The 12,548-nt window shown below is 41.9% G+C and overlaps 1 long non-coding RNA gene across 1 annotated transcript in view; it reads right to left on the reverse strand.

Moving 5' to 3' along the window:
* Positions 1–643: 643 nt before the first annotated feature.
* Positions 644–12,548, reverse strand: part of LOC102166756 (uncharacterized) — a 283,514-nt gene continuing 271,609 nt past the window's right edge. The window contains exon 5 of the long non-coding RNA XR_014826892.1: positions 644–768. This is a non-coding gene — a long non-coding RNA (uncharacterized LOC102166756). The remainder of the gene's footprint in view (positions 769–12,548) is intronic.

Genomic DNA, 12,548 nt, shown 5'->3' on the forward strand with positions numbered 1-12,548 from the left:
CAGGGATCGAACTTGCATCCTCATGGATACCAGTTGGGTTCTCAGCCTGCTGAGCTGCAGCAGGAACTCTTTCTCTGCTCCTCTGTGATTGCAGGACCCTCCCCCTGCACCCGCATCTCAGTGTCTCTTACTGTCCATCATCCACCTTCTTTTTTTCTACAGTCTTCATTTGTTCTTTTCTAACAATATAATATCCACTCCCATGGTTTTAATTAACACCCAGCTATGTATGGTTTCCAAATCTTTAGTGCTATCCAAGACTTTTCTCATAGATATAAAACTGCAAAGGATAAAAATAAGTTATAAGCCTCATGCTCCATGTCTTTCTATGAATTTCCTATAGATTTCTCTCAAATTCAATCGATTCTAGGAAACCATCTCATATTATCTTCCCCAGCTTTACCCTCAGCTTCCTCTTCCCCCTTCGTTCCCAGAATTTGATGGATTGTCTCCAGCATCTACATCATCCCCAAGCCTGAGAATCGTGCGTCACTCACGACCCCTCCAGCCACCTTATCCCCCACCATCTCCAAGCCCTGCCGGTTTTGCTTTCAAAATATTTCATTCATCAATACTCTCCCCAATCCATACCCACTGTCACCACCTTAGTTCAAGCAAATCTCTCACCTGGATGTGTCAATAGTCTCCTAACTGGCCTTTCCGTCTCTCGACACCTCCAATCCATCTGCCTCGCCAGCGCCAAAGCGTTGATCTGTATATTCCATCATATCTTTTTCCGTGCCGAAAGTCCTTCATTGACTTTGCTTCCTGTAAGATAAACGCAAGTGCCCTGCCCTGGCATATCACACTTTTTCCTAATCTGGATGAACTCCCCCTCCCTTCCCACCCCTCGCCCTGTCCTTTGCTCTGGCCCCATAATTTGCTGAATGACTCTAAATTCCCCAAACATACTAGGGAATCTTTCATGTCTCAAAACCTCTTTCTAGGATACTTAGCCCTCATTTGCTGGGAGGCTGGTGGGGGCCAGTTACTTCCCTCCTTTTCTTATACTCTTTTCTGGATTTCTGGATTTGGCTACTACCCCCCTCTGCCGTCTTTTTTTCTTTTTTTTCTAGGGGTCTAATCAGAGCTATAGCTGCCAGCCTATGCCACAGCCACAGCAACTAGGGACCGGAGCCGGTCTATGACCTACAACACAGCTCACAGCAACACCAGATCCCCAACTCACTGAGTGAGGCCAGGGACCGAACCTGCGTCCTCATGGATACTAGTAGGATTCATCTCCACTGCGCCACAATGGAACTCCCTACTAGCCTTTCTGATTTATGCAACCATCAGCCACTCTCTCATCCAGCCAGATGCCCAAACCTGACCCTCCGCTCCTGCCATGGCTTGTTCCTCATAACATCCTAGTGAAACATTAGTTCTCAGAAAACTTCAGAGATTCATTTAGGGGAAACGATCAACAAGCAGTAGTACATGGAGATATTTTTTTTTTAAGTATTTCTTTTATTTCAAAATTATACTCATCATGACTCACTTGTATTTATTTCTCTTATACAAATGAAACCTAGCAATCCGTCATAAATCCATATGTAAAAAATATAACATTTTATAGGTTAAAAACAAATAAACAAGGTTGTAGTATCATTTTTAAAAAAATTTTTAATTTGTTTTTATTGAAGTGTAGTTGATTGACAATTGTTGTGTTAGTTTCAGATGTACAACTGCTTTTTTTTTTTTTTTTTTTTTTTTGGTTTTCAGGGCTGCACCTGAGGCATATGGAAGTTCCCAGGCTAGGGGCTGAATTGGAGCTGCAGCTGCCAGCCTACAAGTGTGGTATTGAAATCTTCAACTATAATTTTTTTTTTTTTTTGTCTTTTGTCTTTTTGTTATTGTTGTTGTTGTTGCTGCTATTTCTTGGGCCGCTCCCGCGGCATATGGAGGTTCCCAGGCTAGGGGTTGAATCGGAGCTGTAGCCACCGGCCTACGCCAGAGCCACAGCAGCGCGGGATCCGAGCCGCGTCTGCAACCTACACCACAGCTCACGGCAACGCCGGATCGTTAACCCACTGAGCAAGGGCAGGGACCAAACCTGCAACCTCATGGTTCCTAGTCAGATTCGTTAACCACTGCGCCACGATGGGAACTCCTATAATTTTTTTTTAACTATAATTTTTAAATTGTCTACTTCTATCAATTTTTTCAGTTACATATTAACATATTTCAAGCATTTACGTTAGGGATATATACATTTTAACTATTACAGCTTCCTGATACTTACACCCTTTTATTATTGTGAAATGTCTATTTTGTTCTCTAATAATATTTAAAATACATTTTGTCCAATAATAATACAGCAACTCTAGCTCTCATGTGGTTATTATTTGCATGCTCTATCTTGTGACAGTGCCAAATCCTTAACCCACTGAGCCATCAGGGAACTCCACTAATTGTACTTTTTTATCTATAGTGTATCCCTTATGAATAGCATATAGTTGAATCTTGTTTTTTTAAATCCAATCTCACAATTTTTGCCTTTTCAGCAGCCTGTACACTCCATTGAAATCTAATGTAATTATTACATTTAGATTTACATCTATCATCTTCCTTTTTGTTTTCTATATATCTCATATTTTTTCTTCTATTTCCCCTTTATATCCTTCTTTTGTTGTAAGCCATTGTTTCTGCCTAATTATGCTTTTGCTTTTAATGCATTTGCTTTAATTCCTATGTTGAGCTTTTTAGTGATGTATTTTTCAGTTATTTTCTCAGTGGTTGTTCTATGAATTATAACATGCATCTTTTCACAACATACCTCAGGTTACTGTTGACTTAATTCTCATGAAATATAATATCTTTGCTCTAGTATAGTGCCATTTCCTCCTCCCCTTCTGTGTTATTATTTTCATGTACATTATATCTACATATTATAAAACCCAAAATATAGTTATAAGTATTGCTTTATAGGAGTTGTCTTGTGGTGCAGCAGGTTAAGGATCCGGCTTTGTCCCTGCAGCGGCCTTTGGGTCACTACTATGGCATAGGTTCCATCCCTGGCCTGGAATTTCCACATGCTGCGGGCACAGCCAAAACAAAATAAAACAAAGTATTGCTTTAGAAAACCCCCTGTCTTTTAAGGAAATTGACAGAAGAAAAGTAAAGGAAATATATTTGTATTTTCTTTTATATTTATCCACATATTTGTCATTTCTGATGCTCTTCATTTCTTCCTGGGGATTTTAGTTACCATCAGTATCATTTTCTTACTGACTGAAGGACTTTTAAAAATATTTCTTATGAAGTAGCTCTTCTACTCAGTCTTTGCTTTCTGGCAATGTTTTTAGTTTACATTCACTTGTAAAGTATACTTTTGCTGGGCATAGAACTCTTGATCTAAAATAGGTTTCCCGGAGTTCCCTTCATGGCTTGGTGGTTACCGAACCCGACTAGGAACCATGAGGTTGCTGGTTCGATCCCTGGCCTTGCTCAGTGAGTTAAGGATCCGGCATTGCCGTGATCTGTGGTGTAGGTTGCAGATGCGGATTGGATCCAGTGTTGCTGTGGTTGTGGTGTAGGCCGGCAGCTTTAGCTCCAGTTTGACCCCTGGCCTGGGAACTTGCATATGCCATGGGTACGGCACCCCAAAAAGCAAAAAAAAAAAAAAAAAAAAGAAGAAGAAGAATAAGAATATTAATAGGTTTTCTCCAACACTTAGAAAATTCCGTTCCACTGCTTTCTTGTTTCTATTGAGAAGTTAGAAGCTAGTTATTTTTCTGTACTCTGCATGTGACGACATTTTTCCCCTGTCGCTTTCAAGATTTTTCTTTTTGGCTTTGGCTTTCAACAGTTTGACTGTATGTTTAAATGTTTATCCCTTAGGGCTTACCCTACATGGAGTTCATTGACTTTCCTTGATCATTATGTTAAATGCCTTTCCCCAAATTTGGGGAGAAATAATGGAAAAACATTATTTCTTCAAATATTTTTCTGTCCTTTTATCTCCCTCTTCTCTCCTTCTGGGACTCCATTACATATATCTTGCTATGTTTGATGCTATCTCACAGGTGTCTAAGGCTGTGCTCATTTTTTTCTCTTTTTTTATCTTTAATCTTTAGATTGGGTAAAGATTATGCCCACTGATTCCTTCTTCTGATCTTTCAAATCTACTGTGGAGTCCATGGAGCACATTTTTCATATCAGTTATTATGCTCATCAACACCAGAACTTCCATTAGTTCTTTTAAAATTTTTTTCTTTTCTGAGATCCTTTGTTGAGTCGTTATTTTTTTCTTGAATTTTTAAAACATTTATAAAAGGTGCTTTGAAATCTCTGTTAAATGTCTTATCTACTTAGAGTTCGTTTCTCCTGTGTTTTGTTTTGTTCTGTTTTCCTTAGTGTGGGTAGCACTGTCTGTCAAATACTGATTCTATTTAGTGAATATATTGTAGCAACTCTGGTCAGGTTTTGAGACACAAACACCCCCTCCCACTGGGGTACTGTAGCTCCCCCACAAGCCCGGCCCAGACCCTTATCTGACTCAGCTCTGCCTATAGATTTAAGACTGAGTTTTTCAAGAAGGGATGAAGTGAGAAGAAACAGGAAAGGAGAAGAGGAAGGAGAAAAAACCTTTTATTTCTTTGAGCTTCAGTGTCCTATTTGTAAAAAAGAAAAATAATAACTCTGTTAGGTTGTTTTGTGGATTGAACGAGATACTATAAATGATGATATTTAATGAATTTTTTAAAAATGAGGAGTTCCCATTGTGGCATAGTAGGTGAAGGACCCAATGTTGTCCCTGTGAGGGTGCTGGTTTGATCCCTAGCCTTGCTCAGTGGGTTAAGGATCTGGTGTTACCACAAGCTGTGGTACAGTTTGCAGATACAGCTTAGATCCAGTGTTACCACGGCCGTGGTGTAGGCCTGCAGCTCTGATTCGACTCCTGGCTGGGAAACTTCCATATGCCACAGGTGCAGCTGTAAAAAGAAAACATAATAATAAAAACATAAAAACATTATACCAACATGAGAGAATAATATTGGTGTTACTATTGTCTTATCATTATTTTCTTTCTTCTGTAGTCGGATAATTAACCTCCAGTGTGACGTATGGAAAAAAAATCAGGGATGAGAAAAATAATCAGGAGCAAACACCTACAAGGACCAGGTATTTGACAAAGAGAAAAATCACAGGAAGAGATAAAAAGAAAATTTGAAAAACAGAGGGACCAGGAGTTCCCATTGTGGCTCAGTGGTTAGCAAATCCGACTAGGAACCATGAGGTTGTGGGTTTGATCCCTGGCCTTGCTCAGTGGATTGGGGATCCGGTATTGCCATGAGCTGTGGCACGGGTCAAGGACAAGGCTCGGATCCCGCGTTGCTGTGGCTGTGGCGTAGGCCAGTGGCTACAGCTCTGATTAGACCCCTAGCCTGGGAACCTCCATATGCCGTGGGAGCGGCTCAAGAAATGGCAAAAAGACAAAAACAAAAAACAAACAAACAAACCCCCAAAAAACCAAGGGACCAAAGGAAACTAAAAGGAAAGAGAGAAAAAAGAAAAAAAAAACACCCTTCATGCTTCTTCTCTTCATCTCTCCAGAAACATAGCCCCAAAGTAATTATTAATGTTGTTAATCTTGTAGTAAAAGTTTTAAATATCCTGCAGAGCCCTGTAATTTATTTATTCTAGCTCTATAAATTAGACATCCCCAAGAGGCCAGTTGTCCTCCCTACTGAGTAACAGGAAAGGTGGAGTCATGTCCAGAAAATTGGTTTATTTGGTACATGTCATTCCTTTTCCCACTCTGCTCTTCCTCCCTTACAGAGATGCTACCTCACTGCTTTGCTTTGCCTCATCCTTGCCAGGCGCTGGCATCCTTGTAGGGGGCTACGGGTAGCAGTAGTCTGACCAGGGATCAAAGGAGATCCAAGATGAAAGAGAAGTAGCAGCCTCCCAACCAATTAAGATGCTGCACGATGGGGTCACTGTCAGGAGATGGAGGCAGGACAAGAAATGGGTACTCTACCTGATTTGGGATTTTACTTGCAATCTTTTTTTTTTTAACTGCCAAACCTGGGACACATAGAAGTTCCCATGCCAGGGGTCAAATTGGAGCTGCAGCCGCCAGCCTACACCACACCACAGCCACAGCAACACCAGATCCTAGCTGCACCCTTGACCTACTGAATCGAACCCTCATCCTCATGGATACTAGTCAGGTTCTTAAACCACTGAGCCACAAGGGAAACTCCTTACTTGCAATCTTATCTCAGTAATGGCTTCTTGCAATTATTAGCTCTTTTTCAATTTTGGAGAGCACACTGACATCTGTTATCTCAGCGTCTGACCATGGAGAGCATTCCCAAAGATCCCCAGGTTTTCTCCAATAATTTCATTTTGAATATTTGTGTTTGTCTTTATACACTAAAATAAATTATATGAAAAAATATAATTCATATAGCTGGATAACCACTTATAAACAAGCCTGGCACGCTGTTGTGATGCCCAAGCCAAAATTTGTGTCAATAATCACAAATAAGAAATAATGTGCAGAGTTCTCGTCATGGCGCAGTGTTTAACGAATCCAACTAGGAACCATGAGGTTGCAGAAAAGAATGCTTAATTGCCAAATAGAGGCCAAACCCTGCCACTCAAAAGAACTAACATTAAGGCAGCCAGTTCCATGGTAAGCAATGATTAATTTTCATCAAAAAAAAAAAATGTTCCCGTCGTGGCTCAGTGGTTAACAAATCCGACTAGGAACCATGAGGTTGCAGGTTCGATCCCTGGCCTCGCTCAGTGGGTTAAGGATCCAGCACTGCCATGAGCTGTGGTGTAGGTTGCAGACGAGGCTCGGATCCCATGTTGCTGTGGCCCTGGCGTAGGCTGGTGGCTATGGATCTGATTCGACCCCTAGCCTGGGAACCTCCATATGCCGAGGGAGCGGTCCCAGAAATGGCAAACACACACACACAACCTCTTCTATTTAGTTGATTTTGTTTATTTGGGCTTTATTAGTTTTATGGGTTTGTTTGTATTTAATTCATTTCTTTTGCCATTATAGTGATGTGAAAAGTATAAGCCTAAGGAGTTTATGTCTAACTTCATGTTTGTAAATATTTAAGTATTAATACACTATAATTTAAAAAACCAAGGGGGAAGGGGAGGGAGTGGGGGGAACTGGGAGCTTGGGGTAAATAGATATAGAATGTTGCATTCGGGATGGATTAGTAATGGGATCCTGCTGTGTAGCACTGGGAACTCTGTCTAGTCACTTACGATGGAACACGTAATGTGAGAAAAAAAGAATTTATACATGTATATGTAACTGGGTCACCATGCTGTACAGTAGAAAAAAAAAATATATATATATAAATAAATGAAAAAAAAACATAAAAAAACCTCTAGGTCAACAACATAGAGGGGATGGAGTATAAATGGGTTTTTTTCTTTTAAAAGGCTTATATTTATTGCTAAAATTTGGGAAATGGGTCATGTATCACTCCCTTGCTTGGCAACACAGCGCAATAAGGGAAGCAAACAGGTAAGATATTATCTCACTTGCCTGAAACTGATGTTTAGAGAAGTCAAATGACAGCTCCTAAATGGCATGACAAAAGCAGGATTATTCATTAGAGACTGTATTCCTGCTCCACCCCTCCCACCTGTAACACGCAGGCTTCTCTCTTGGCAAAGATCATGCATTTACAGAATCTGAGCATGAGAAAAACTGGAGAGTCACTTTGTCTTGCCTCCACCTGATGTAGGAATATCCCTCCCCTTCAATACATCCGCCAGGTGGTCCACAACAGAGACAGGGACCTAATCCCCCTACCAGGAAGTCTTCTCTGCAGAAGAATGTGATGGAGCAAAAAAGGTACCCACATGGAACCACAGGTACAGAGTCAAAGTCACACTTCTTAGCAGAGGATGAGTAGAGCTGATGTCATTAAGCTGCGATTCTCATTTCTTCCTCACAGCAACCTTATTGCTATCAGTTGGTTAATTCATTATAATCCATCCCCATTTTGCAGATGAGGAAAGTGAGGCACAAAAAAAGGAAAGTGATTTGCCCGAGTTCTTGGAGTTAACTAGGTTGTGGAGCTAGAATGCAAACCCAGGCCGTTGCATTTAGGAGGCTAAGGTCATGGAAGCCATGAACACATGCTCTCAGGTCTCCTGCAGGGCAGTGCCTAACAGACAGAGGACCCCAGTGCCCACTCCCCAGACAGTGACTGACAGAGACAGAGACACTAAACTAGGTCCATTCTTGGGAGATAAAGACTCTTCTCATAGGCAACTTTAGCTGAAAGACATCTGCTTTGTCCAGCCAGAACTTTCATAGAAAAGTGAGCCTCTTACTATACAGGTCTCCTTCTCTCTCTCCTTTACAGGGGAAAGATCTAGTTGTAAGCTGAATAATACCCCCTGAGAATGCCCACTTCCTAATTCCAGACCCTGTGAGTATGTTATCTCATGTGGTAAAAGGAACTTGGCCTGTGTGATGAAGTTTAGGATTTTTTTGAGCGGAGGGCCTGCTTTCGGCATATGGAAGTTCCCAGGCTAGGGTTTGAATCAGAGCAGCGGCTGCCAGCCTACCCCACAGCCACAGCAAGGAGGGATCCAAACTGTGACCTACCCCACAGCTCATTGCAACACTGGATCCTTAATCCACTGAGCGAGGCCAGGGATCGAACCCTCATCCTCATGGATACTAGTTAGGTTTGTAACCCAATGAGTCACAACAGGAACTCCAAAGTTAGGGATTTTGAGATGAGAGATTATCCTAGATTATCTCAATGGTCCCAGGTCAGCACCCATAGAAAAGAGAGGCAGAAGGATCAGAGGAAGTGATGTTATGATGTAAGCAGAAGCCAGAGTGATGCAACTGTGACTTTGAAGATGGAAGAGGATCATGAACTAAGGAATGCAGGCTACCTCTAGAAGCTAGGGAGGGCAAGAGACAGATTCTCCCCTGAAGTCTCAAGAAGGAACCATCAACACTTTGATTTTAGTCAGAGACTTCTGACCTCCAGAACTGTAATGTAATCACCTTGTGTTGTTTCTAGCTACTAAGTTTGTAGTAATTTCTTACAGTAGCAATAGGAGCTGACATAGACCTGTTTATAGTCTGAGGACACTTCCGGGCTCTTCCAACGTCCTCTATTTTCTTTCTTTCTACAGATGTATCCCCTCAGTAAATCTTTTGCACATCTAATCTTGCCTTGGCATCTGCTTTTAGGAGCATCCAAAAGAACACAAGTGGTACTGAGAGTGGGGCTTGAGAACAGGCAGTAAGAGGGGATTTGGGACCTGCTCATTCCTTCATCATAAGTAGTAAGTGGTTCAAAGATAAGCTGTTGTAAAAGGGGGGCCCAACTGCTAAAGATTCTCCTGGTGCTGAGCTAGGAAAACATCTGAACACAGGGGACTAATCCTGCAGGTGGTAGAAGGGAGCCACATTGCATAATGACTCTGGCATTTGAAAATACAAGGAAACTGTACCTACAAGAAAGTGGAGTTGGCTGGTTACTGATGAGTTGTGTTGATGCCCTGCAAGGGGATAATGAGAAACAAGCAGTCAGTGGCTATGTGTGCAAGTTTACCAAAACACCCTTCTGTAGTGGAAGAGCAGATACTGCTGAGCATCAGGCTCCAGGAACATTGGAATTTCAGACAAGGCAGGTCTGTTACATTGAGATCAAGATATTGGTGAAGAAAAGCTGGGACCTTAAAACATCTAGATAGATATTCCTAAGGTCATTAGCTCCCTGGGTTCTCTCAAACCTTCAGAGATGGCAACAGGACCCACTCTTACCCAGCAAAAGCTAGCACTATCACTAGCTAGATGGAAGATGCTGTAGCAGCCTCCCTTCCACAAGATAGCTTGTGATGCCTCCCTCAGGAAGTACCCTCACATCCTCTTCCAGCTTCTAAATTGATAAGTAAGATTAATCTCAGCATAATAATCTGGCGGCAGGCATGCTGATCCTAATAATGGAGGGAAAAGTATATACCAAAGATGTTTTATGAGTTAGCTGGCAGGTACCAGAAGGAACCAGGGGAATGCAATAAGGATTGGGTTTTGAGGGTGCTTTATCCATGGGACCAGGCTGTAAAATTACATGGGGAAGAAATAATTGACTTGGGGTGTTTCCTTGAGAGATGGGATTTAACACCTTAGAAAGGCCACCGTAGGATGGGGCAAACTTCCTGCTGTGTAGAGACAAGCTCTCAGAATCTTGGAAGAGGAGACTCAACACCGGTAAAGTAGAAATGCCTGAGTTACCCTAGCAGAAGACAGAGGAAGAAATGAAAAGGCTGGAGTAAGTGCACTGGCGGAAATGGATATGTCGTAAGGCCAGAAGACCCACCAGAGAACTGTGGTCCATGGAAGGGCCTAAAGGGCACCCAAGGAAGTTGCCCAAAGGGACCAACGGGGGTGGTCAATGGAGCACTGTGACCCTAAGAGCAAAAGAGACAGGCAGCCAACAAGGACACTGTTTAGCATTTAATAACCACAAAAAATGGCAAGAATGGAGGAAGAGAAACTGAAGGTGGTCCTCTTAAGAAGAAGTCACAACCTCTTTCCAAGCCTGAGCCAATATTCAAATCCAAAACCCATTGACTGAGGAGGAAACACCCAGGAGTATGCTTACAATTCCTGGGTCCCTTCCCAAAGGGACCTATAGCCTTTTATCTGGGTGACTTTATACTGGGGGAAGGGGAAAACCAAGATATTTTGAGAATTATCAGTCACAGGTCTGAGATAACACTGATATTCAAAGACTCAAGTTACTAACCCATTTCTTTTGTTAGAGTGAGAGCTTGGAAGGGCCAGTAATAAAGCCCTAGTTGACCTCTGACTAGAGGAGGATCCCCTGAAAACATGGACTTACTCACTAGTCATCTACTGACCATGAGTGTGTAAGTATAATTGATATACTTAGCACTTGAACCAACCTGCATACTGAGTCATTATCACAGTGGGGAAAGCTAGGCGGAAACTTCAGAAAATGTCCCACCATTGAGCATAATAGTAAATTTAAAAGACAATACTGCATGAAAAATAAGAACAAAGTGGGAGGTTTCACATCCTGATTTGAAAATATATTACAAAGCGATAGTAATTAAAACAGTATGGTGGTGTTGTAAAGAAAGATGGCCTAGAATAGAGAGCCCAGAAATAAACTCACACATGTATGGTGACCTGATCTTCAATAAGGATGCCAAGAACACCAAAAACAGGGAACGGATAGCCTCTTCAACAAATGGTGTTGGAAAAACTGGTCTCCACATACAAAATAATGAACTTGGATCCTTATTTACCCCATACACAAAAAGCAACTGGCATGGAATTTAGACTTAAGTGAATTGTTAAACTCCTTGAAAGGAATGGAAAAAATCTTCATGACTTAGTCTTTGCAATGATTTAGTAGATGTGACAACAAAAGCACAGGCAACAAAAGCAAAATTAGACAAGTGGGACTACATCAAACTAGAAAGATTCTACACAGCAAAGGAAATAATCAATGAAGTGAAAAAGCAGCCTGCAGCATGGGAGAAAGTATTTGCAAATCATATATTTGATAAGGGCTTAGTTTCCAAAATGTATAAAGAAGTCTTATAACTCAATAACAGAGTTTAAAAAAAGCCAAGGAAAAAATGGGCAAAGGACCTAAATATACATTTTTTTTCAAAAGAAGAGATGGAAATCAGGGAAAAGAGTATGAGAAGGCACTCAATTTCATTCATCAAGGGGAATGCAAACCAAAACCACAATGGTATTATCACCTTACACTTATTAGGATGACTATTATTAAAACAATTTTTTAAAAAGACACGTATCGGTGAGGATAGGGAACCTCTTTTACAGCATGAGGTCCTGCTCAAGGAGACCAATGGGCCACTTGGTGGCAAGTTAATGACTTTGGGCCCCATCCATCCTGGAAAGGCCATCTGCTCATCTTCCTAAAGATAAGCACCTGTTATAGCTATGGGTTTGCCTTTGCTGCTCACAGAGCAGCAGCCTCACCACCCTATCCGACCCACAGGGCATAGGGTCCCATGCAGAATAACATTCATCCAAGAGACCCATTTCACACTGACGTACAGGAGTGGGCCCTGGGCCCAGCCAGCCCTCCCAGCCTACAGTTGTTCAGCAATGGGCCCTGGTGCAATCCTGGTGAATGAAACACAAGAGGATGCCTGCTCAGTGACTCCTGGGAAGAGTTCTGCCAGGTCATTTAAAAGAAGAAGAAGAAGGGGAAGAAGAGGAAGATGAGGAAGGAGGAAGAGAAGAGGAAGCAGAAGAAGAAGAGGAAGAAGGACAAGGAGAAAAAGAAGGAGAAGTAGGAGAAGAAGAAGGAGGAAGAGGAGAAAGATATGCAAGAGAGAGGTACTTCCTTTGCAGATTCAGGGGGTGATTGTCTGCCCATCACCTGGGGGCCTGCCTTAGCCATCTTAGACCTGAGCAGGAGGAGGGGGAGAGCAGGTAAAAGGTAAATTCTCTGATGACATCACTGAGTCACCGAATTAAGCAATTCTGGAGCCACTCTGCCTGGTTTTTGAATGTGAGATTAAAATGC

The sequence above is a fragment of the Sus scrofa genome, chromosome 14, assembly GCF_054392235.1.
Source record: "Sus scrofa isolate SSC_HxYL_T2T_F1_AM1 chromosome 14, Sscrofa_HxYL_maternal_Yorkshire_Landrace_v2.0, whole genome shotgun sequence".
Taxonomy (NCBI): domain Eukaryota; kingdom Metazoa; phylum Chordata; class Mammalia; order Artiodactyla; family Suidae; genus Sus; species Sus scrofa.